The following is a 23,673-nucleotide window of genomic DNA, read 5'->3' on the forward strand; positions in this document are numbered from 1 at the left end:
AGTAATTTCGTTTGATATACATGTCAGCAGGTTAGGAGAGTGCATGATTGGGTGAGAACCGCGGTGACGTCACGGGAGTCACTAGTGATCACCTCATTCTACTTTGTGATAATGGGCAGGTTGTTGCTCTTTAAAAGCCATTTTGTTTGATATACATGTCGGCAGGTTAGGAGAGTGCACGGTTTGGTTAGAGCCGCAATGACGTCACGTGAGTCACTAGTTATCACCTCATTTGACTTGGTGATAATGAGCAGGTTGTTGCTTTTCAAAAGCCATTTCGTTTGATACGCATGTTGGCAGGTTAAGAGAGTGAATGGTTGGGTGAGAACCATGATGACGTCATGGGAGTCACTAGTGATCAAGTCATTGGCTGGGTGATAGTGATCCGGTTATTACCCTTTATAAGCTACTTCATTTGATATGCATGTCGGCAGTTTAGGATAGTGCATGCGTGAGAATAGTGCGTGGATAGTGCATGGTGACGTCACGCGAGTCACTAGTGATCACGTCACGCGATTCAGTGATAGGGAGCATGTTTTTGAGCCTTGAAAGCGATTTCCTTTGATATGTTAGTAGACAGGTTAGGAGAGGTGCGACGCCGGTGAAGTCGAGTACGTCACTATAGTGACCTAATCATGTCACTCAAGGATAAGCGGTTACTTTCTCAGAACCATTTCATTTGGTAAGCATGTCGGAAGCATAAGAGTGCACGCAAAATACAAGGTTAGTGAGCTATATTGAATCGCTTAGTGATTATGCCAAGTGCCTGAGTAATGGTGAGCAAGTTTTTACCCTTGCGAACAATGTCGATCGATATGCAAGACGATAGGGAAGGAAATCGCATGTCATGATCGCAACCCAAGTCGCGTAATATCCATCACGATTCTGCCTCACTTGTGCGAGTCTCTTGTCGCTCGGAAATGCGACTCGATTAAGGAGGAAATGAGCGAGCGGTATAATACACGGACGTGTTTCTGAAGAAACCATGACAACACCGGTAGCGTGGAAACTGTGCTCCTATAGTGCTGACGCCAATATAGTGATACATCAATGAATATACGGCATCCATGACGCCTGTTACGAGCTCTTCTGCAAGAATTATTCGTTTCTCAATCAATTTCCAAGAGGACTAAATTGACTGGCACTGGGATTAAAATGTGGCACTTGGATTAAAATGGCTGGCGCAAGGATTAAATGAGTTGGCACGCGGATTAATTCGGATGGCGCTGGGATTAAATGTGCTGGCGCCTGGATTAAATTATTGGCACTGGGATTAAAAATGCTGGCGCTCAGATTAAATAGGCTGGCACCTGGATTATTTTCAATGGCGTTTGGATTAAACTCAGCGGGAAAACCTGTAGATGGCTCAGTTAACCCGCTCGGATGTAATCCTAACGAGCATGCCCACCGGAGAGCGCGCGATTTCACATACTGCGTTGTCGCGGGTAGCCAGGCTTGGAACGAGGTCAACATCCACAAAGATCCATTAGGTACTTTCCACAAATTGTTTCCCATTATCGACTGGGCAGGGGGACATTTCCACCCCTACCCCCCAAATAGAAAAAACCTCAGGCTAGCACACTCAGATTTCTGCAAACCCGTTCGTATCCCACTCCTCGGTCCCTCAACAGGATAGACCCTGACCACTGACAGTCGTACCCCAAATGTGGTCATGATTCATGCTCTTTTGAACACATGCTCTGGCTGTGCCCAGCTTTGGAAGACTCTCCATCCATCAGGAAAGAACAATGGGAGGAATCCCTCAAGAGCAGCAATCTCCACATTGAACTCCAGGCTGTCCAGAGGGCCCACGACATTGAGGCGGGACTTCGTCTCCCGGGGCGGAGCCACCGATTTGATCTTGGGGAGCCCTTAGGTCCTCTAGCTCTCAGTCCCTCAGAAAACAAATAAAGTTCTTGTCATGTCATGTCGTGCGAGTGAGTGCAGATAATTTTTTGAGCAAATGGCGCACCTGCAGCGTGTCCTTTCCCGAAAGCAACTTGGCGTCTGCCACTGCAGATAGGGTGGCATAGAGACATTGGCAATGCGGTTTTCTCTTGGATGGCGGAGATAAACATCCAGAAAGAGAATTTTGGGTGGTTGGGTGATTGCCTGTTGTTGGGAAAATGGATATCTTCTTTCGCGCACGCCGTAGCTTTAGAGGTGTAAAGTGCAAGTGCCCCAAAAATGTTGGTATCAGGTAGTGTGCCATCTTTCTCGTCTCCTATTGTTTTCTTCCTGTTTGTTTTGCGTAGCGTCTCAGCATATTAATATACCGTACCTGTCTCGTTCGACAGAAGCACTTTTTTTTTTTGCAGCAGGTATAGCCATCTGCGTTCGGCGTTCCTGGAAGTGGTCCCTTTGCGAGGTGATCAACCAGCTCAATGCTAATTTATTTTTATTTTATTTTTGTTAAACGTGCGATACTTAACTGCCGTGCGCGAAGGCGAGTATTTCGAGCTTTTGCGCTGTTGTCATTTTTTGTTCAAAGTTACATCACGTGACTCCACTCTCGCGCGGTCGAGACATGGACTGACAGGGTATACACGGTCATTTATCGAACAATGCCAGCGTTACTACTTTGTTTTCCCGTCAAAGAACCATCCCCTTGTCGGTCGAATAACAGTGATTACCTAACCACAAGCAAGACAAACTTGCTTTGCGCTTTTGAAAGCGGATGCTGTCAGTCGAACTGCTTTGTGTCTTTGGATCAAAGCACTTGTTGTAACCCATGCTGCGCTAGAAAAAAGTCGCCAGAATATTTTTTGTTCTGGTTACAATAAGCATTCTCAATATGAAGTTCTTAAAATTTTCTTCGGGATTCAGCTTTGCCCGCAATGCCAACTGCATGGCGGCGTTGTATAGCATTTCGTAATTTCAAATAAACAGTAAAACACGACATTCAACAGCTGATCTAAGCAAATGAGATGTCTTCTCTCTCGTTATATGCTACAAGGTTATTGCGTGGGATGGCACCATTTACACACCCTAACATTTTCATGTTCTTGGCACATGAAAAATTGGTGCTCCCCAAATCAATATTCAGTGCATTCAAGTATTGCATTGTTTTGCTTCTTTATTTGCCATTTTCTCAACTATGCTTGAAGATGCCACTACTCAGACATGATACAGCATAGGGACAATGCACAACTCCATTCGACATGGTCTTGTACTTACAAGAAATTCGCTATCGAGACAGATTATGAACTCAACTAAATGATATATATGTCACACCAAAGGAATCAAGCAAAACCGAGGACGACACAATGCGTTCGACAAGGTTACTGTTAACAGGTGATTCAAGAGTGACACAAGGCGAAAAATATGGCATGTGACGGCGTGCATACTACGAGACGATCAATCAAACTTTAGTGAAGCAAGAACCAAAATGCAGACAGACACTGCAGTAAAGCTTTATTATAGGAACACATTTTCAGCATCGTTCGTACTCACTCAACGCTTGAAGAGTGTGCGACGGCCCATATTTGTATTATTGTTGCTTGGCGCACTCTGGTTATTAGCCTGCGCAACACCGGCACTAAATTTCGCCTAATCGCACGTACATTTGTGCCTTCTTGAAAAGAGGCAGATCCAGTCACCGGAACAGCCTTTCTTTAATAAATTCATTCATTCATTCATCACAAAGTCTTATATTCGCTCGAGGAGCATTATAGCGAGGGGATGTATACACACGTTAAATTTTTTTCAAGGTGACATGATACAAAATATCATCCAAACCACACAAGATTTTGATGGAGAAACAAAGCCCAGGGCGTTCACGAAACAGTAGCATACAGTAGTTACAATGAGCCTGAAGTAAACAGATATTGAAATTAAAGCCGTGTAAAATTGTTACACTCAGAAAACGTAGCGGAATTGCCCGAGAATATGAAATGAACATTTATTGTTCCTCTCACTCTGTTCCGTCATCGCTCTGCTTTTCTTCCACTCATTGTTGCATCGTTCCGTTATATGAGGGGAAAGCGAGACATCAGGTAGGTCCCACCATTGCAGGTCCTCGCGCCCGATGATAAAACCTTTTATAATGGCAAGCATCACGTTCCTTGGGTTTCGAAGTCTCATGACGAACTCAGGTCTTAATGAACGAAGGGTATGCATGCCATCCCATATATCCTTTTTTCGACGACATCACGCACTCACATTTGCACTGTAACAGCATACATACTGCCTCTGACAGAGCTGCGAAAACGAAGACAGGAAGTCGTCTATAGTCCTTCAGATGCCTTATATAGCCCGCTAGGGAGCTAATCAGTGCTGACGCACTTCGCATGAGCTCCTGCATTTTTCGGCAATTTTCCGGACACCTGCTTTTATTCATCGAAAACTGTGGCAACGACGGAATCGGCACGGAAGTGGTACCGGAGGATATCAAGTTTATGAGCGGTACGTGGAATTACCGTCATTTTTTTCTGTTTGAAGGTTTCACGCCACGCTAGCGGAGCTAATCCTACAAGGCTAAGCGGCCAGCCGAACACGCGTGACCCGTGACCCGCGGAGCATATTCTGTAGCTCGTGGGCGCTCATGAGCCGCCGCTCGCTCTCTTCGAGAGCGACTCCGCGCTGCCGCTGAGTACCAATGACTGACGCATCCGACGCAGCAAGAAGTGCACGAGAACTGAACCAGGAAAACAACAGCATTGAAATGCAGGTGGAGACAATACAAGAGCAGCAACAACTGGAAGCGGAGTGGGCGTATGACGAGAGCAGCGGAAAGGCGATAAACATCCAGGAAAAATGGCACAGATGGGAGAGGAGAGGCAAAAAGACTCAGGTGCATACAAAACCCACAGCCGAGTAAGAAGACCAACTGCGAACGCAGCAAGCCGGAGCAACAATACCTATTGCGGGAACCATGCTACATTATTCAAAACCGATACTTCCGCCTTTGCCAGTGGACGACACGAAGATCATCTACAGACCTAAGGCGGGATTACAACTCTCCAAATGGACATTGGTGGCAGTGACACATGCCATCGGCCGAGCTAGCAAGTTGTCCCAAGAAGACTTCTATGACAACATCCGGATTCAAGTGCAACATGCCGAGAATATAATAATCGCAAGTACACCAAACAAAGACATAGCGTACGACATGCTCCTCAATATCACCAGCATCCAGCTTGGAGGGTCCATTTACGAAGTTAAAGCACATGTCAGGACACCAGAGGGCATCAGCAAAGGCGTAATCTACAACATCCCGCCAGGAACGAGCGAAGATGTACTACAGGGGCTACGCGTATCCGCAAGATACATGGTTCTCGCAGCACGCATGCTAAGAAGATCGTCAACAACACTCATCTACTTCGACGGACCGCACGTCCCATACAACATCATATATAAATGCTGTGACTACCGCTGCAAACCATACAGGAAATCCGTGCAATACTGCAGAACCTGCGGAGAACTAGGGCACCGGCAAGATATCTGCCCGAAACCCCTTATCAACATCCGCTACATATGCGGGGCGGAAAATTAACCGCAAGAACATGACTGCCATCATCATCATCATCATCAGCCTAGTTACGCCCACTGCAGGGCAAAGGCCTCTCCCATACTTCTCCAACTACCCCGGTCATGTACTAATTGTGGCCATATTGTCCCTGCAAACGTCTTAATGTCATCCACCCACCTAACTTTCTGCCGCCCCCTGCTACGCTTCCCTTCCCTTGGAATCCAGTCCGTAACTCTTAGTGACCATCGGTTATCTTCCCTCCTCATTACATGTCCGGCCCATGCCCACTTCTTTTTCTTGATTTCAACTAAGATGTCGTTTACCCGCGTTTGTTGCGTCACCAAATCTGCTCTTTTCTTATCCCTTAACGTTACACCCATCATTCTTCTTTCCATAGCTCGTTGCGTCGTCCTCAATTTCAGCAGAACCCTTTTCGTAAGCCTCCAGGTTTCTGCCCCATATGTGAGTACTGGTAACACACAGCTGTTGTACACTTTCCTTTTGAGGGATAGTGGCAACCTGCTGTTCATGATTTGAGAATGCCTGCCAAACGCACCCCAACCCATTCTTATTCTTCTGGTTATTTCAGTCTCATGATCCGGATCCGTGGTCACTACCTGCCCTAAGTAGATGTATTCCCTTACCACTTCCAGTGCTTCGCTACCTATCGTAAACTGCTGTTCTCTTCAGAGACTGTTAAACAATACTTTAGTTTTCTGCAGATTAATTTTCAGACCCACCCTTCTGCTTTGCCTCTCCAGGTCAGTGAGCATGCATTGCAATTGGTCTCCTGAGTTACTAAGCAAGGCAATATCATCAGCGAATCGCAAGTTGCTAAGGTATTCTCCATCAACTTTTATCCCCAATTCTTCCCACTCCAGGCATCTGAATACCTCCTGTAAACATGCTGTGAATAGCATTGGAGATATCGTATCTCCCTGTCTGACGCCTTTCTTTATAGGGATTTTGTTGCTTTCTTTGTGGAGGACTACGGTGGCTGTGTAGCCGCTATAGATATCTTCCAGTATTTTTACATATGGCTCATCTACACCCTGATTCCGTAATGCCTCCATGACTGCTGAGGTTTCGACTGAATCAAACGCTTTCTCGTAATCAATGAAAGCTATATATAAGGGTTGGTTATATTCTGCACATTTCTCTACCACTTGATTGATAGTGTGAATATGGTCTATTGTTGAGTAGCCTTTACGGAATCCTGCCTGGTCCTTTGGTTGACAGAAGTCTAAGGTGTTCCTGATTCTATTTGCGATTACCTTAGTAAATACTTTGTAGGCAACGGACAGTAAACTGATCGGTCTATAATTTTTCAAGTCTTTGGCGTCCCCTTTCTTATGGATTAGGATTATGTTAGCGTTCTTCCAAGATTCCGGTACGCTCGAGGTTATGAGGCATTGCGTATACAGGGTGGCCAGTTTCTCTAGAACAATCTGACCACCATCCTTCAACAAATCTGCTGTTACCTGATCCTCCCCAGCTGCCTTCCCCCTTTGCATAGCTCCTAAGGCTTTCTTTACTTCTTCTGGCGTTACCTGTGGGATTTCGAATTCCTCTAGGCTATTCTCTCTTCCACTATCGTCGTGGGTGCCACTGGTACTGTATAAATCTCTATAGAACTCCTCAGCCACTTGAACTATCTCATCCATATTAGTAACGATATTGCCGGCTTTGTCTCTTAACGCACACATCTGATTCTTGCCTATTCCTAGTTTCTTCTTCACTGTTTTTAGGCTTCCTCCGTTCCTGAGAGCCTGTTCAATTCTATCCATATTATAGTTCCTGATGTCCGCTGTCTTACGCTTGTTGATTAACTTAGAAAGTTCTGCCAGTTCTATTCTAGCTGTAGGATTAGAGGCTTTCATACATTGTCGTTTCTTGATCAGATCTTTCGCCTCCTGCGATAGCTTACTGGTTTCCTGTCTAACGGCGTTACCACCGACTTCTATTGCGCACTCCTTAATGATGCCCATGAGATTGTCGTTCATTGCTTCAACACTAAGGTCCTCTTCCTGAGTTAAAGCCGAATACCTGTTCTGTAGTTTGATCCGGAATTCCTCTAGTTTCCCTCTTACCGCTAACTCATTGATTGGCTTCTTGTGTACCAGTTTCTTTCGTTCCCTCCTCAAGTCTAGGCTAATTCGAGTTCTTACCATCCTGTGGTCACTGCAGCGTACCTTGCCGAGCACGTCTACATCTTGAATGATGCCAGGGTTCGCGCAGAGTATGAAGTCGATTTCATTTCTAGTCTCACCATTCGGGCTCCTCCACGTCCACTTTCGACTAACCCGCTTGCGGAAAAAGGTATTCATTATCCGCATATTATTCTGTTCTGCAAACTCTACTAATAATTCTCCTCTGCTATTCCTAGAGCCTATGCCATATTCCCCCACTGACTTGTCTCCAGCCTGCTTCTTGCCTACCCTGGCATTGAAGTCACCCATCAGTATAGTGCATTTTGTTTTGACTTTACCCATCGCCGATTCTACGTCTTCATAAAAGCTTTCGACTTCCTGGTCATCATGACTAGATGTAGGAGCGTAGACCTGTACAACCTTCATTTTGTACCTCTTATTAAGTTTCACAACAAGACATGCCACCCTCTCGTTAATGCTATAGAATTCCTGTATGTTACCAGCTATTTCCTTATTAATCAGGAATCCGACTCCTAGTTCTCGTCTCTCCGCTAAGCCCCGGTAACACAGTACATGCCCGCTTTTTAGCACTGAATATGCTTCTTTTGTCCTCCTAACCTCACTGAGCCCTATTATATCCCATTTACTACCCTCTAATTCCTCCAATAACACTGCTAGACTCGCCTCACTAGATAGCGTTCTAACGTTAAACGTTGCCAGGTTCAGATTCCAATGGCGGCCTGTCCGGAACCAGGTATTCTTAGCACCCTCTGCAGCGTCACAGATCTGACCGCCGCCGTGGTCAGTTGCTTAGCGGCTGCTGCGGACTGAGGGCCGGGGTTCGATTGTTGTATTCATATAGGAGGTTGTGGCCAAGTACTGCACCAGGGTGGCTAGGAAAACTGCCTTAAAATATTTAGACTTGAGGGAAAGCTTCGTTAACAAACTATAACACGGCAATCAGCACTCGAATACGACGAGAGAAATTACTGAGACGTGGAAAATTCCCTTGAAAAAAATCTGGTTTGCGAGACAAATGCTTGTATGTATTGAACCTCTTAAAAGACGAGGGGGGAAATATGCGCTCACCGAGAGGGCATCGTCAGCACGAGACCACCACAAGGCACCTTACAGAGATGTGGAGAGCTTCGCGGCCGGAACGAAGCCTCCCCTCTCCGCCGGCCAAGAGGGGAAAACGCGCTTTCCGATCGCTCAATGTTGCGCGGACAAAGCATAACTCTAGCGTCTAGGAAAAGCTTAACCAGGTGCGATGGCGGCACGCATAGCGTGGGAAGCTAGCCGCCAGAATAACTATACCAAGGACTGCTGCTGACGAGGGCGAAATACCTTCGTGTAATTATAATAACCCTAATAGGACTACTTTCGAAAGAAAAAAAAAAGGAAACGGCCCAGAGGGCTATACTACGAGAGCTATGACTGATAGTTTTCTATAAATATATATATATATATATATATATATATATATATATATATATATATATATATATATATATACATATATATATATATATATATATATATATATATTCATCTCACCTATGGGATCGCATGCGCGCGCTGTTGCTTTGTCTCTGCGTGTAGTAGTTAAGAGAGCCAGTTTAAGGGCGGAGAAGAAGAAAGGAAAGAAAAGCAAAAATTGCAGCGCCGTGGTTTTAAAGCGCACCCGTGGTAGAGAAACGGAATGCGATATAAGTGTGCGTAGCCATGATACGTTGTAAAATCTGTAAAATCTGTAAAATCTGTAACATCTGTCAACAACCCCATGAGACAGCAGGGAAGGGGGGCCGACATAAACTGAAACCAAATCCACCACCATACAAGATCAGACTGCAATGGGAAAACAACATCCAAGAGCAGCAGCGCAGATGGAATTCAAATTCAGACTCAGACTTCCCGGCACTATCCGTATCAAGCAGTACCTCACTATACAGTCCACGCAGATCCAGAAGTGACTCCAAATGAACAAGTGTTCAAGCAAACGATGAACCCCGGTCAAGATCACGGTCTGGATCCCGTACACGCAACCCACAAAAGCGAGTCAAGTACACAGACGCTGCAGGAGGAAACACACGAGCACAAGAACCCACGGAAACCGAACGAGATCTTCGAACACAACTCCGAAATCAGCAAGCCCTCATTGACAAGCTCATACAAAGGTGCAAAGAACAAAACACTGCCAATCAAGCCTCGAAACCTCAAGGAATGCCAAACATCCCACCACCCCTTAGGGAAGAAAGAATCAAGGAAATTGCAACAATGGAGGTGCGGAAGCAGATACAGGAGGCCATGACCACTTTTGCAAAGGAGATAACAAAACAGCTCCAGCAACACATCACCGCTCAGCTGGCCTCTATCCATGCTACCCTCCAAGACCTCAGCAACTTCATGTCGTATGCCAAGCAGAACCACATAACGAAAGCCACAGTAGAAAAGCTACTCAACACCGACACGGCTCGCTAGAAAGCACGTAAAAACCTCTACAATGCAGCCAGACCGGAATCCATGGCCCGGGGCGAAGAGAACGATATCGAACAAGATGGCGAGTAATACCAAGAAGAGATTACCACAACTCCCAATGAAGCTGTGGCAATGGAACTGTCGCTGTATCCGAACCAAAAGAACAAACCTAGAAGAACTGACCAAACTGGAACAACCAGATATCATGGCTATCCAAGAAACTTATCACGCCAATCTGCGCATACAGGGATATGATATACACACCGGATCTCAAAGAACAGCCATCCTGACGAAGAAAAATCTCACCACGCAAGATCACACAATTCAGGGAACAACCGTGGAACACACCCTAGTGGAAGTGCTGCCTGAAAAGAAGACACACCAAAGACTATACGTACAATGCTTATATAGCCCACCCAGAGATCCGTTATCCGACTTTGTAAACTTCATCACACAAGCCAGAAGACTATCTAAAGGCCCTAACCTCGTAATAATGGGGGATTTTAATGCCCCCCACAAATCATGGCGTTACCAGCACACGACCAAGAAAGGAGCGCGAGTGCACGATTCGGCGCAACAGAATCCCCTCGCCCTCTGGAATGATCCTAAACTAAAGACTCGAATAGGCAACAGTGTGTCCAGGGATACAAATCCCGACCTCACCTTTACAATAGGAATATCCAAGGCGGAATGGACCCGACTGGAAGAAAATCTCGGCAGCAACCACCACATCCTTCAGCTTGAAATCCTACACCATAAGAAGCCGAGCAGAACCGGAACGGCAAGGCTGACGGATTGGAACGTCTTCCGAGAACATGACATAGAAGAAAACATCGAAAATATTGAAGAGTGGCTCACCGAAGTGGTCAAGACGGCGAAGAAGCACACTAAAGTCATCCAACTAACGATGGACACGCCGGCCGTAGACTCTCACCTCCTACATCTTTGGGATGCCAGGAGAGGACTACTGAGGCGGTGGAAAAAGATGAAACTTAACCGCAAACTGCAGAGACGGATCGCTCACATAACAAAGCAAGCAGAAGAATACGCAGATCAACTCAGCAGGCAGAACTGGTATAAGCTGTGCGACCAACTTCAAGGCCCACTCAGCACGAAGAAGACCTGGCATATACTGCGAGCGCTTCTAGCTACCACCAGAACCAAGACCCAGCAAAGACATGACCTCAAGAAAATCATTAACTCCCATCCAGGAACTGAGAAACAAATTCTGGAAGAAATGAAGCGTAAACTTGTCGGAGACAGTGCGCCCAAGGTTACCGATCCCCGACCGTACAAAGGCGAACCAAATCTCACCCTCGACAGCCCTTTCACGCTTCCTGAACTCCATGTCGCCCTTGCCAAATTGACGCGTAACACATCGCCAGGAAATGACAAGGTGACCAACAAGATCCTACGAAACCTCCCAGACAAGGCCCTAAATGGACTCCTCGACTACATGAATAGCTGTTGGGAAAAAGGCATGCTCCCGGCAGAATGGAAGCACGCAGAAGTCATTATAATCCCAAAACACAACAAGCCACTACAAATCAACAGCCTACGGCCCATCGCCCTTACTTCCTGCGCTGGAAAGCATCTCGAACACATGGTTGACGATCGCCTCACCATATACCTCGAAGACTCAGGACTCATGCCCGACACAATGTTTGGCTTCCGACAGCTCCTCTCAGCACAAGAAATACTACTACAGCTCAAGGAAGACCTCTTGGACCACCTAGAACGCCCCAAAAGGTTCTCTAGTTTAACAATAGATATCGCAGGCTCCTTTGACAATGTGAAGTATGAAGCAATCCTCCAAAATCTCCAAGACACAAACTGCGGAATCCGGACCTACCCCCCCCCCCCCCAATGCGTACATGACTTTCTCAAAGATCGCACGGCTACGGTGTGTATCGGCAACATCCGAAGCGACAAGTTCGAAAAACCTAACAAAGGGACAGTCATTTACCTTTGCTGTTCAATCTCGCCATGATTAAGCTCCCACAACAACTCGATGGCATCGAAGGTTTAAGCCATGCAATATACGCCGACGATATAACGTTAGGGACAAAAGCACCCACAACCGGCCAACAGCAAACTACCCTCCAAGAGGCAACCGATCAGATAGAACAGTACCTCTCAAAATGCGCTCTCCAGTGCGCCCCCGAAAAATCAGAGCTACTTATACTCAAGGCAAGGGCCCGGGGAAGACCACCAGCCTGCGTCGCTCCAGATCCCAATGTCAGCCTCAATGGAATCGATATCCCTCAAGTTGGCTCCCTCCGCGTCATTGGCCTCACAATACATAAAGACGGTTCTGGCGCAGCTACACTTCCGAAGCTTCAGAAGACCCGAACACAAGTAACTCATCTCATTCGGCGTATAACCACCCAAACAAGAGGACTTAAAGAGCAAGAAACCGTCCAATTAATCCAAGCACTCCTTATAAGCCGGATGACATATGGCACCCCATGTCTATTCCTCAAGAAAGCTGAAATTTAAAAACTCAACATCTTCATCAGAAAAGCAACCAAGAGCGCACCAGGACTTCCCAGTACGACCTCAACCACGACAGTCCTCAAACCTGGCCTCCATAACACCTGGGAAGAAATCAGTGAAGCGCACAGAGTCAGCCTGCTCGAACGCTTTAAGCTGACTCAAACAGGCAGAGCAGTTCTTCGCAAACCCGCATACAGCGAAAACTTCAGAGCAGACTCAGACGCGAAAGCCTGATTGCCGCCACTTCTTCGTGATTCTATCTCAGTTGCTCCAATACCTCGCAACGTGCATGCAACATACCACAAAGAAAGAAGACAAGCAAGAGTTAGAGCGCTTAGCAAAAAATACTCAAAGAACCCCAACACGAGATACACAGATGCGGAAAAATACCCAGGTAGAAGAGCATACGCAATTACAGTGACCAACAACCAAGGGAAGGAGCTAATCGCTGCCACCATACCGGCCAGAAATCCAAAAAAGGCGGAGGAAGGGGCCATAGTCTTCGGCATCGCCACATCCAAAGACACAGCAATCATCTTGAGCGACTCGCAAACGGCATGTAGAAACCTACGAAAAGGCCGAAGTTCTGCCGCAGGAGTGAAGATTCTGAAAGAAATAACAAGATGCCAAGAACTACCCGAAACCTACGTCGCATGGACCTCAGGCCATGAACACCTGGCAGGAAACGAAGCAGCACATGCTGTCGCCCGAGAGCATACGATCCGGGATTTGCTGCCGCACGGTCTTCGGAAAGCGACAAGGGTGGAGCACATTCCCATCTACTACGCCGTAATATCCTCTACCACATCCAAAATTAAGCAAAAAAGAAGCCACCACCCTCCGCAGACTACAAACGAATACGTATGTACATGGAATTATGCACCGAATGCACCCCACCAAATTCTCTACCTATGCCGATATTGTGATGTACCAGACACGCTCCAAGACATGGTGTTGGTGTGCCCACATCGCGAGAACAACAGTCAAGATGAGGCCTCAGAACCACTACAAGCGATCGAAGAAACGTGGGAGGCAATGTTAAAGGCGCAGAGCCTGGAAGATCAGCGAAGTCTGGTGGACCGGGCCCGGGCTGCGGCATTGGCCAACGGCTTTCTGGACTAAGAGAGCCGCCCACCTAGCGCGAAGAAAGAACACTTTCTCGCTGTTTCTTACAATAAACGTTCTTTCCTCGTCCTCCTCGACACTTCAGTATCCGGCACTTCAGTATGTTTTATAAATCAAGACTGCTGCATTGAAGATTTAAAACTTGCACAATGAAATATTTTGCCACATTGAAGACCTCTTACTAGTGGCCCCAAAAAAGCTGAACACTTTTCAAGGACGGTGTGTTGGGAGGCTAGTTGGTAACACATTTTTGAGATCTGAAACTGCCCTAGGGACGAGACACCTAAGTAGAAGATAGGACGAACGCAATCTAACAACTGGTTTATTAAAACCAGACAGTGCTGCCTCTTCGAACAATGCGCATGCGCAAACCAAATCGTAGCCGCGTCTCCACGGAACACACTCGCCAAGCCCCTATCTACACCAAAAAATCAGGCTCGTTCTTGAAAAGGAACACTGACGGTTCGCTGACGCACTTACCTCGGCCATGCCCTGCTATCAAGGAAGCTCCCAAGATTTCACATGCCCTTTGGTATTTTGCTCGCCCTAAGACCTTCGTTTTGTCAAAAAAAATCGGCTTTCACTTGTTCACACAGGACCTACAATGAAATAACAGGTGTTTTCTGCTGCCATCGTATCCAGCTTTTCTGGACCCAAGGGTTTAGTTCGCGTCAGTGCCACCAGGTGGCATAATGACCTTAAACTTTTCACACTTCCCGTGGTGACGCGGTGATGGCGTCAACAAGAAAAAATGAAATAATTAAAAGCTATCCCTGCGCATTGAACTTCGCCACAATGTTGTCCTGCCGGTGTTATCCGTTATTGACAAAGCGTAGCCTCTCGTCGCCTGGAAATGACTTATTATCCCAAGTCATATCATGAAAAGCCAACAAACACTGACACCATGCAAGGACAACATAGGGGAAATTACTTGTGCCTAATAAATGAAGTAAAGAAACGATACATTAATGGAAATTAAAGTGGATGAAAAAACAACTTGCCGCAGGTGGGAAACGAACCCACAACCTTCGCATCCTAAGAGCATTTATTCGCGACGACTGGTGATTGATTCCGGGCTTTTGATACGGTTATTTTTTATTTCTTTGGCTTTTCCTTTTTTTTTCTTTTTGATGCTATGGAGTAAACAAGCTAGGGTAAGCGTCAGAAGCACTCCGTGGCCGCCTTTTTTCAGTCGGCACACATTCTTAACGTCCGAACATCGCACAGCGTCTACGAGAGACGCCGTCTTGGACGGCTTTTGACCTATCGATTTCGTTAAGGTGCCCCCACTTGTTTTCTTAGCGACTTTACTATCCCTCCTCATGGGCTACCGCAGCAGCTGCAAGACGAGATGTGCTTAAGTATTAAGATATATACATGGATATGTTGGTTTTGCACCTTGAGGCAAAAGGCGCGACACAAGAATTGAGTAAACTGTCTCGGTGTCGTCGTCCATTAGCATGCTATAGACGAAACTGCTCGCCGTAATATTGCGTCACATTTACTGGGCACCGGGACAGGTACACCTTTGGGTATGACACATATGGTGCTTGCAGTTAGTTCCCAAGATAGCCTCCTGTCACGGTTGTCTACGTGTGTGAAGGAAGACCGATATTTAAAATTATTGCGCAATAATATATCCGGGATTTGTCTGTTCTCCGTATTGTCTACCATGTTGCCCTTCCACAGTTATAATATAGCCGCAATGTAGACTAGTAGGTAGCCAACGCCATAAACGCTACGCACATACTCAAAGACCTCGCGCAGAACTCCGGACATTTACTGGTATTCAAGACTTCTGCGACTGCCAAGGACATTCTTAACGAATGTTACATAATAAATTATGGGATTTTATGCGCCGAAACACGATCTCATTATGAGGCACGCCCGTAGGGCGGGATTCTGGAATAATTTGGACCACTTGGGGTACTTTAACGTGCGTTTAACCAGATGCACACGGGTGTTTTCGCATTTCCCACCCATCGAAATACGGCTGCCATGGCTGGGATTCGATCCTGCGACCTCGTGCTTAGCAGCCGAACCCTGTAACCACTAAGCAACTACGGCGGGTAGGAGTGCTGGCAGTTCGAGGAAGGTGACAGTCGGCACGTGAGACAATTTGCTCCCATCCTTATTGCCCGAGAATCGGTACCAGCCGTCGAAGAATGACACGGTAGAGTGTGATGGAGTCCGCGTCCAAAATGTTTGAACCGAATCACCTGGTAACGACTGAAGACCAGGCATCTCGCTTATACGTGACTCGCGTGAAGCTGCCGGGCGCAGGCGTCGGCCATAGGGCCCACTTGACCTCTCCAACACTCGCCGACATTCTCGCCTTATTTTGCGCCATTGGGTATCAGCTGAACTGATTGAACCGCCAATTTATTTGTGCCATAATTTGGCCACCCTGTCAACGTTATGGTTCTTTATTTTTAGGCCGTCTTTTATACTTAAGCTGACGCTGTCGTGAGATTTCCAGCGGTTCCACCTTTCTGAAAATGCCCGTCCTGGTAGCAGACCACAATGGCGTGTCGCGCAAGCATGACCACGCTGATTGATTTAGGTTGGCGTGTAATATATTGCGCGCCATATTTCGCCACATTCATTTTTCAAAATATGCTAGAGCTCGAATGGCCGTCCAGCTCACTGGGCCTCTTTCCTCCGTTTGCTCCCACGAAGTCTGTGTCTATCGCTGTGGTTAACAAATACGCCTAACGCTATGCTACCACTCAAACCTTTCTTGCAACCTGAGGAACTCAAGTCACTGGCTTTCTTCAACAAGGCATTGGCGTTTAATATAGCGATCCTGAAGCACTTTTTGCGGACTTCGCCCCCACCGCTTTCTCTCCAGTGTCATCTCTTCCACTACTCGCTCATGCTATACACAACACAAACACGCTACGACCTTATTGAAGTATCAATTACACGCTAGTTGACTTGCTGCCGATGTACAATTCCGCTGATCACGGAGATAGGAGTGTAGTCCTGTCTTTGGTGACATCATCGGTCTACAGCCTTGCTCAAGAACAGCGCTCGTTATTCATCATTTTTTTTGTGTCGGCAGGAGCATACTGCATTTCCTCTGAATAAACTTTCAGGTTTAGGTGTGACCTTTCACGCCCGCTAATTCTGTTAATTATGACGGCGACCGTTGTCGTCAGGCTGCCGCCTCATTCTGAGCTTCGCCGTTACCAGAGAGCCCAGAAAGCTGTCTTCACAAACAAACCACCGTGATTTGAGCCCATGTATTTACAGCATTCTGCATTTGGGAGCTGGGCACGCTAACCATTACGCTACCACCTCCCACTACCACTTTCGGTTTATTTGCCTTACTACTTGTAGTTTTTGGCGCAGACTCAGGTAGAACGGATGCAGAAACGAAAAAAGAAAGTAACGATTGCTTGTGCCGCTAGCTGACACATGACCTTAACTTTGGCAGGCAACTCTCATTGGAGCGCATGCAGGCTTGCGGCTGCGTGCGGATCGGTGCCTTAGCTTTATTGTAAATTTCCTTTCACTGACTCTTTTCGGGTAAAACTGAAACAACAAAAATGAGACCTACCGTTGTGTATTTTTCTTTCTATGTTTAAACCAAAAACGCTCATTCCTATATTTAAAGCAGCAATCACCATCAGCGACTTGAACGCTCATTTACACATTTACAGATTTTTTCAAGAAATGGCATACGATTACCGTATTTCGATGTCATGTCGCTGCCAATACGGACAGACAACACGTATCGTCGAAACTGCATCACACTGCCGATGCACGCGCCAGGTTACTGAATGATGGAAACAAAAAATACGAGGGTATTTCAATTATCGAAACTTATACACAGAACATGAGGCACCCGCCACCATGACAAATTTCTTTTCGACAACAGCGGCACACAACGGCGGGCTGATATACTTATTAAAGGGGTTTAATTTTAGTTTTTCTCACGGAACCGCAAGCGCAGCGAGCGCCGCGCGTACGCCGCGGCCACGTATGGTAGCCGCGTGCTTTTTCCTTTAGCAAAATGGCAGCCGGCGGCTTCACGTGCTCCCGCAGGCAGCGTCTGGGACTGGCACCCCAGAAGTTTAAGTATATAACCCAGGCACGTACCCAAGGGCACGTACGTACGGCACGTGCCCCCCCCCCCCCCCCCCGAAACGAAATTAGGACGCATACCCCCCCCCCCCCCCTCTCCCCCGCCTTATACTCCCTGTCCACGCCACCACTTCTCAAACACATTCCTAAAGCGCCGCCAAATCGATGTTGAGACTTGACAGCTATTCGGCGGTCAACACTTTGCTGCCTTTTCCACTCCATCTGGATGGGGTAGTTATCGGGGTCTACTGGGATGTGAAGGTGAGTTTCCTCATCAATTCCGTGCCAGCGCGATTAACTCGACATGCATTCAGTTGTCACCGTCTATTCAACGGTCACACGCATCGCTGTTGGTTCGTTAGTTCAACCTCCTTTGTTTAGACTGATCTAGGGACCAGGAAAGAGATTCGGTTCGTGCTCAGCTGGTCTGTGTGCACGTGAAACGAGCTGCGGCCGGATAAAACGCCAATTGCGTTTAACTTTTCCTTTTGCTTCATTATTTCCTCGAGTGACGGCTCGCCTAAACGCTGACAGATCCTCAAAACCATATGCCCGTGATATGGGTTACATAAGGTGGAAAATAAAATAATGCGAGACAGCGTCCATCATCAAACTCTGCAATAACCCTTAAAATCATGGGCTATACGACTTTCACCCGTTAACTCGTCTGGTTTTTCCCTAATTGTACAGCTCTTTTCGTGCAAAATAGCCAACTAGAAACGAGAGTCGCAAGGAGTTGAGAAATTAAGCGATCTACTAAGGGAGAAAGCTGAGGCAACAGCCAAACAGGAAGGAAAAGCGAAACTTAACAAATTTACCCATTATCTATGAAAATATTTATGGATCAACATTTTCTTATTTAACTATGAAGTAGAGAAAACGCCGCTGGAAGTGGAGAACAATTCCGTGTGTACTGAATGACGCTTATACAGCTATCATTCGAGCCGCCTGACGTAGCCTCTTCTCTGCTGTGCTTATATATATAGGTGTCTTTGTAACCTTCCGCGGTGGGCGCAGTACGTTTAGAATCCCAGCGTCCTGTGCCCTACGCGGTTGTACGGGACTGGCGGCCACGCATCGTTGTCATGAAAACCCATGTTTATAGTGTTCTCGCAATAGCTAGAGTCACGAGTTTGGCAACCGTAACCGCAAGCGTCACGGTATGGTCGTAACTTGTCGCGACAGCGCAGCTGTATTTCACAGAGTCTGTCACTAAGGAGTATACGGCAAAGTATGGCCGATGAATAATTGCATGATTGGTTTTCAGTAAACGTTCATTACCAAGAATGGCAGGTCCTTATAATACCGCAAAGGACGGATACTGGGTGGTGACTTCAATCCTTAACTCGCCACATCACACATATACACTAGAATTCAACCGCTTTCACCAACTCTCGCTTATATTTTATAGACCCTAAACTGCGACTTTGCCTACCACCCGGACTCCGGCTTTTCCTGTTTGTGTCCCCCGCTCATTTCCCAATGCGGTGAGACATGCTTCCACCAATGTTTGCTCCTCCTTTTTCTCAACAAATGAAGGCATTCATTAATTGATAGTTGCCGCAGAATATAGCGTGTCTTAATCTCCACGACCACCCTGTTTCTCACCAGGACTCTCCAATCGCTAAACAATGTTGCTATGTTGCAAATGGCTGGGCGACACATGTACACTTTTCTAGGAATGGCCAGCAGCGCGGCGTGCAATTTTCGGTGGGTGACGAGACAGTATATACATCGCGCCTTCTCTGCCACTCCCACACTCAGCGCTTTGCTCCGTGAGCTACTATCAGCCGCTAGGACGAAGTACGAAATGAAAGAAACCTAGCTGGGTTGGTCGCGGGTAGCTCTGTTCGGACTCGTGATGCATCGATTTAAAATATAAATTTTTTATCTAAGCCTAAATGACAGCGATACAGGCGAGGTGAGTTATGGTAGCTCGTGGATTTGGACTAACGACGCTCTTCACGCAGCACTTTCGTCTTAAGCGTGTTTGCGAAAGGGAATGAAAGGCAGGAGGGTAACACGCCTTCCTGAAATGAAACATTCGGAATAACCCTTTGTTTCTCGGTTGGACATATGTCAAGGGCCCACGATATGAACCACCTACAAGTCAGTATCCGCTTGCAAAGGGGGAACTCAGATGAAACGTTGTCAAGCGGATAGGCTCTTAAATATCATAAGGATATCTTTATTGAAATTCTTTACCATGAGACGAAAGCCGACTAACAAGCATTTAAGTTTTCCGTATTATTAAAACCTCCTGTTAATGTAAGGTTGCTTTCTTTTACAGCCTCCTAAATTAAAAAGTAAGTTATGAAAAAAATTGTTGCGTTAAATGTGTAAAAGCGCACGCAACAAAAGTGCTAGGCCATTTCCTAGTGCTCACTCATAGAAGATGTAGCACGTCGATACAGTCAAGTTGCAGTGATGTGAAGAACAAGGCAGTTCCAAAAGAGAGTCACGAATATAACTCATTATAAGGTGAGCTTGCGCTGGAATAGAAAATAACACTCAAAGCACAACGATGGCGGCACGCAAAGTAGTGCTTCCTCTGAAACTGATCTACGGATCAAGGAATCGGTTCATCCGATTGGAATGCTCGTATATTGCAGCGTAATCTTGGGTCCTCAAATGTGATGGAGAATGTACGCCAGTATTCGCTTCGCGCGCGCAATCTGATAACGTAACGCTATTTCGCGATTGAATCTGCGACAACATACTGGATATTAGAAACACATGCAGGCACGTCTTGATCTAAGCGATAACTTTGGAATATATTGGTGCATATTTAGCGCGTCACTGGCATCAAGACAACGTGCTGTCGCCGAGGGAAGGAAGAGAACGAAAACGAACCGTTTGGCTCATGGAGCCGTGTCGATGGCGACGAAATCTGGGGCGGGGATATTGACGGCTGAGGCGGTTTTTATTTTTATTTTTTTTTTTTTTTACAGCAAAGCTGTTAAGGGGAAATTCAGAAGCGTAGACCGTTGGGCCAGTTGGTGCACCATGCGGTGTCGTTGAGCGGAAACACAGGCGAGAAGAAACGGAGCGTCTGTTGTCGAGCGTCTGTCCTGTCCACTCCGTTTCTTACCACCCGTATTTCCGCTCAACGACACTGCGTTAAGAGGGAGCTTAATCTCGGGCCCAAGTCCGACGCTGCCTATTCGAATAGATGTAAAACGCAAAAACGCTTTTCTGAGATAGGCCCTGGACCAATTTTAATGAAATTTGTTGCATTTGAGAGAAAGGTAAATAATAGTGACTGTTGCAAGCGGAATTTCTATTTAGGGGCTTAATTTTGTTAAAGCAATTTTCAAAAATTCGGAAGTACGAAAAAAATAGAAGCACGAAGTCTACAAATTAATAGCTCTGCATCAAGAACAGATATCGCAGTTCTCTAAATGACATCCATTAGATCATTTAAAACGTACAAATTTGATATGTAAATTTATATCTTACGTGAATTTGTTACATTGTGTACAAGGGTTCTGCAAAAGCTGTATTTCAATATTACCAAATTTTACTAAATTACTAAATTAATTTTTCCAATATTACTAAATTAATAAACAATTTTGTCCGCTTTAGATCTACTGTTAGATGCAATACACCGAATTGTGATATCATTTTTCATTGCCGAATAAAAGAGTTCTAAACTTGGTAGTTTCGTTTGCTAAAAAATTGCAATTTTTGTCAATTTTCAATAAACAAATGATGAGGTACATCAAAAATTCGAAACCAAATTCCCTAGATTCGAAGTTTTTCTTTTAAATGCAAGAAACCTAATCAAATTTGGTGCGCTGGCTGCCGAGAAAAACCAATTCTCCTTTTACATGTATTTAGATAGGAGCACCCGAGCTAAAGCTTCCTCTTATTATTTCCAATACTGTGAGCCCTGCCGGGCTGTTACAGGGTGGGAATACAGAGCACAAAGTTCACGCAAAGAACGCAGTCAAGTTTTCTTCAAAAGAGTCAACCCTGTTAAGGCTACTTTCCCCACTATCGCGTCCACGTGTAGAACAAAATAGCGAAGATGGTGCAATGCCCGGTCGACCCGCGGCGGAAGTGACGCAGGCGTGAAAAACTCCCCATACGTGGGCCGATCGCGAAGATAGTGGAATGCCGGGCCTACCCGCGGCGGAGGTGCCATCCCACATACACAGCTTCGCTGGTCATACTTCTTCACAGAGTGGAAGGGAACTGCGTTTCCCTTTTTTTTTTGCATTTATTTCGCTTTCAGAAAGAGATAATGCTATAAATGCAATGTCATTCGTTGTTATCTCGTAGATGTAAATATGGGTTTAAATAAACTCTATATTCCATTTATCCGCAAGAGTAGGTGTAAGCGGGGAAACGCTTGCTAGCTCTATCGTTTACACACACACACACACGCACGCACACACGTTCGCATACATTCACACAAACGCAAAGTTACGACAAATGCTCGCCTGCATGCACATTTACACGCGCCCACGCATGCGCACACGCACAAACATGTACGCACGCACGTACACAGAACTGCATGCACACGCATACACGCACTTGTGCGCACGCATATTCAGATACTGAGACACAAACATGCGCGCTCACGCAAATACAAGTGCACACGCACCCAGGCTCAAGGTGTGCATATCCATATATACTCCCTCTCCTTCCCTGTTGCTTCAAAAACATGCGCGTGCAGACTGAATCACAATCGCTCTGCAATTACCGTTAAAAATGCCAGCTGTAATAAATCGCTTTACGGTTAAAATTTCGCGCTTCTTCATGTCAATGCGCCCTCTGATGAGAGGGTGCAAAACCATTTGCTCCTGTCGCGTGACATAACCTCCCATCCCCGACCAAAACACTGCTTTAACGCACCACCAATGTTCCAAGTGTCATGAATGCATATGTTGTTACAAATGACAACCTATTGGTGCAGACAGTTGAAGTTTGTGGATACTCGGCTATTATATAGAAATAAAATTGTTTAAAACTTTGCCCATTCAGTTACGCATGTGCATTGCTGTGAAGTTCTACAGATGGTGAAGGTGCAATGCCCAGAATTCTTGAGTGTGTCCATGCTACAAGGCACGATAGTATTTTTTTTTAATTTAACACAAGGACTTGCATATGCTTGTTAGTATGTTATCCAAGGAATAAAATCTGATAATGAAAGCGATGACTTAACAAATAAGCAACCCATTAGTACGTTTTAGAAAACAAAAATAGACAATATAATATTTAGCAGGATGCGTTGTTGGGCAAGTTGGTTCATTGTATTTGGAAAGATTGGATGCGCTTTGTAGACGATCACAAGGAAGAAGCGCCTGCCTGTCCTTATGATAGTCTACAAAGCGCATCCAATCTTTCCAAATGTAATATTTGAGGAGCACTCCCGACAAAACCAAAACTGAAACCGAATCTTCAGTCTTGTGTTTGGGCCATCTGGTGGGAGACTGTCCAACTGAATCCTACGTGGCGTTAAAAAACCGTAGAACGCAGCACGGCATCAAACCACAGCCAGCATGACGGGGAACGATAGGTGCGAGCAATCAAACGGCTCGGCCACGGCGACCAACGTTTGAACAAGTGATACGCTCGGGTTTTTATAGATACCACGCGAACTTGCATGACTGTTTCAAAAATTGCTTTTGGGAACAGTCTTACGCCATGTGTAGAGAGTCCAGATAGACATCAATCGAAAGCTGAGTCTGCGGACTACATAGGTCGCAGCGACTTTTACGATAGACGCCGTAGTTTTATCACAGATGCTGTTTTTGTCTCGAAAATCAGACAAATTTTCGTCGTTTCCACAGGCTTCCATTACTCAATCTTTAACCGCTCCGGGAACAGAGTTCTTGGTTGCCATAGCGGGATCACTGC

General features: G+C 46.1%; 1 protein-coding gene across 1 annotated transcript in view; it reads right to left on the minus strand.

The window, feature by feature from the left end:
• Positions 1-23,673, minus strand: part of LOC126545897 (protein Skeletor, isoforms B/C-like) — a 269,421-nt gene that overhangs the window by 217,487 nt on the left and 28,261 nt on the right. The window lies entirely within an intron of this gene.

This window comes from Dermacentor andersoni, chromosome 1 (assembly GCF_023375885.2).
Source record: "Dermacentor andersoni chromosome 1, qqDerAnde1_hic_scaffold, whole genome shotgun sequence".
In the NCBI taxonomy this organism is placed as follows: Eukaryota; Metazoa; Arthropoda; class Arachnida; order Ixodida; family Ixodidae; genus Dermacentor; species Dermacentor andersoni.